Source organism: Arachis ipaensis, chromosome B8 (assembly GCF_059453495.1).
Source record: "Arachis ipaensis isolate K30076 ecotype BB chromosome B8, ASM5945349v1, whole genome shotgun sequence".
Classification (NCBI taxonomy): domain Eukaryota; kingdom Viridiplantae; phylum Streptophyta; class Magnoliopsida; order Fabales; family Fabaceae; genus Arachis; species Arachis ipaensis.
This window is the reverse complement of record NC_142443.1, coordinates 94981320-94984524: the sequence shown is the minus strand read 5'-3', so window position 1 is coordinate 94984524 and position 3205 is coordinate 94981320. Positions and strand designations below refer to the sequence as shown.

Below are 3205 nucleotides of genomic sequence, written 5' to 3'. Positions count from 1 at the left end.
ATTAATTTTCAATAATATCTTTTTAATTTCTAATTTCAAAATCTTTTCAAAAAAACACGTAATTTCTTTCCCAATCTTAATTTTCGAAAATCTCAATCAAATTTTCAAATTTCTTTTTATTATTTCAAAATCTTTTTAATTTATTTTCGAAAATTCTTCCCCTCTTCTCACATCCTTCTATTTAAAGGACTAACACTCCTCCTCAAGGTATAATTCGAACTCCCTCCTTCTTTATATGTTCGAATATTCTTCCATCTACCTCCTCCTTCTATTCTTTTTTCCTCTGACACCTCAAGGAATCTCTATACTGTGACATAGAGGATTCCCTACTTTCTTGTTCTCTTCTCTTTCATATGATCAGGAACAAAGATAAAGGCATACTTGTTCAAGCTGATCCTGAACCTGAAAGGACCTTGAAGTGAAAGCTAAGAGAAGCTAAAGCACAATTCTCTTTAGAGGGCTTAACAGAGCTTTTCAAGGAAGACGAAACCATGGCAGCCGAAAACAACAATGCCAACAATGCAAGGAAGGTGCTTGGTGACTTTACTACACCTACTCCTGACTTCTATGGGAAAAGCATCTCAATCCCTGCTATTGGAGCAAACAACTTTGAGCTTAAGCCTCAATTAGTTTCTCTAATGCAACAAAATTGCAAGTTTCATGGACTTCCATTGGAAGATCCTCATCAGTTCTTAGCTGAATTCATGCAAATCTATGACACTGTCAAGACCAATGGGGTTGATCCCGAGGTCTACAAGCTTATGCTTTTTTCCTTTGCTGTAAGAGACAGAGCTAGAACATGGTTGGATTCACAACCTAAAGAAAGCCTGAACTCTTGGGAAAAGCTAGTTAATGCCTTCTTGGCAAAGTTCTTTCCACCTCCAAAATTGAGCAAGCTTAGAGTGGAAGTCCAAACCTTCAGACAGAAGGAAGGTGAATCCCTCCATGAAGCATGGGAAAGATACAAGCAATTGATCAGAAGGTGTCCTTCTGACATGCTTTCAGAATGGAGCATCATAGGTATCTTCTATGATGGTCTGTCTGAACTATCCAAAATGTCATTAGACAGCTCTGCTGGAGGATCTCTTCATCTGAAGAAGACGCTTGCAGAAGCTTAGGAACTCATTGAAATGGTTGCAAATAACCAATTCATGTACACCTCTGAAAGGAATCCTGTGAATAACGGGACAAATAAGAAGAAAGGAGTTCTTGAGATTGATACTCTGAATGCCATACTGGCTCAGAACAAAATATTGACTCAACAAGTCAATATGATTTCTCAGAGTCTATCTAGAATGCAAGCAGCAACAGGCAGTACCAAAGAAGCTTCATTTAAAGAAGAAGCTTACGATCCTGAGAACCCAGTAATGGAATAGGTGAATTACATGGGAGATTCCTTTGGAAACACTTACAATCCTTCATGGAGAAATCATCCAAATCTCTCATAGAAGGACCAACAGAGGCCTCAACAAGGCTTCAATAACAATAATGGTGGAAGAAACAGGTTTAGCAATAGCAAGCCTTTTCCATCATCTTCTCAGCAACAAACAGAGAATTCTAAGCAGAGCCACTCTGACTTAGCAATTGTAGTCGCTGATCTAATTAAAACCACTCAAAGTTTCATGGTTGAAACAAGGTCCTCCATCAGAAATTTGGAGGCACAAGTAGGTCAGCTGAGTAAGAAAGTTACTGAACTCCCTCCTAGTACTCTTCCAAGCAATACAGAAGAGAATCCAAAAGGAGAGTGCAAGGCCATCAACATGACCCACACGGCCGAACTTGGAGAGGAGGAAGAGGCAGTGATCTCCACTGAGGAAGACCTCACTGGACGTCCACTGTCCTCCAAGGAGTTCCCTCATGAGGAACCATGGGAATCTGAAGCTCACACTGAGACCATAGAGATTCCATTGAATTTACTTCTGCTATTCATGAGCTCTGATGAGTATTCTTCCTCTGAAGAGGATGAAGATGTTACTGAAGAGAAAGTTGCTAAGTACCTTGGAGCAATCATGAAGCTAAATGCCAAGTTGTTTGGTAATGAGACTTGGGAGGATGAACCTCCATTGCTCATCAAAGAACTGGATGACTTGACTAGGCAGAAATTACCTATGAAGAGACAAGACCCTGGAAAATTCTCCATCCCTTGTACCATAGGCACCATGACCTTTGAGAAAGCTCTGTGTGACCTAGGGTCAAGTATAAACCTCATGCCTCTTTCTGTAATGGAGAAGCTAGGGATCATTGAGGTACAAGCTGCAAGAATCTCACTGGAGATGGCAGATAATTCAAAGAAACAGGCTTATGGACTTGTAGAGGATGTCTTGGTAAAGGTTGAAAACCATTACATCCCTGCTGATTTCATAATCCTAGAAACTGGGAAGTGTATGGATGAATCCATCATCCTTGGCAGACCCTTCCTAGCCACAACCAAAGCTGTGATTGATGTTGACAGAGGAGAATTGATCATTCAAGTGAATGGAGACTCCCTTGTGTTTAAAGCTCAAGGATATCCCTCTGTCACCATGGAGAGGAAGCATGAAGAGCTTCTCTCAATACAGAGTCAAACAGAGCCCCCACAGTTAAACTCTAAGTTTGGTGTTGGGAGGCCACAACCAAACTTTAAGTTTGGTGTTGAACCCCCACATTCAAACTCTAAGTTTGGTGTTGGGAGGTTCCAACACTGCTCTAAACATCTGTGAGGCTCCATGAGAGCCAATGTCAAGCTATTGACATTAAAGAAGCGCTTGTTGGGAGGCAACCCAATCTTTAACTATCTATGTTAAATTTCTATTTTCTTTTGTTATTTTATGTTTTCTGTAGGTTGATGATCATGTGAAGTCACAAAAACAATTGAAAAAGTAAAAACAGAATGAAAAACAGAATTAAAAATAGAACACCCTGGAGGAGAAACTTACTGGCGTTTAAACGCCAGTAAGGGTAGCAGAATGGGCATTAAACGTCCAGTCTAGCACCATTCTGGGCGTTTAACACCAGAAATGGGCACCAGACTGGCGTTTAACGCCAGGAATGGGCAAGAAGCTGGTGTTAAACGCCAAAAATGGGTAGCAGCCTGGCGTTTAACGCCAGGATTGGCAGCAAAGGGCGTTTTTGCACGCCACATGGTGCAGGAATGAGAAATCTTTGACACCTCAGGATCTGTGGACCCCACAGGATCCCCACCTACCCCACCTCTCTCTCTCTTCTT

At 41.2% G+C, this 3205-nt stretch overlaps 1 non-coding gene across 1 annotated transcript; it reads right to left on the bottom strand.

Moving 5' to 3' along the window:
* Positions 1–893: 893 nt before the first annotated feature.
* On the bottom strand, positions 894–1001 carry LOC148548892 (small nucleolar RNA R71). The gene has a single exon (XR_015897682.1). It is a non-coding gene; the product is annotated as a small nucleolar RNA R71 (small nucleolar RNA).
* Between the last annotated feature and the right edge of the window lie 2204 nt (positions 1002–3205).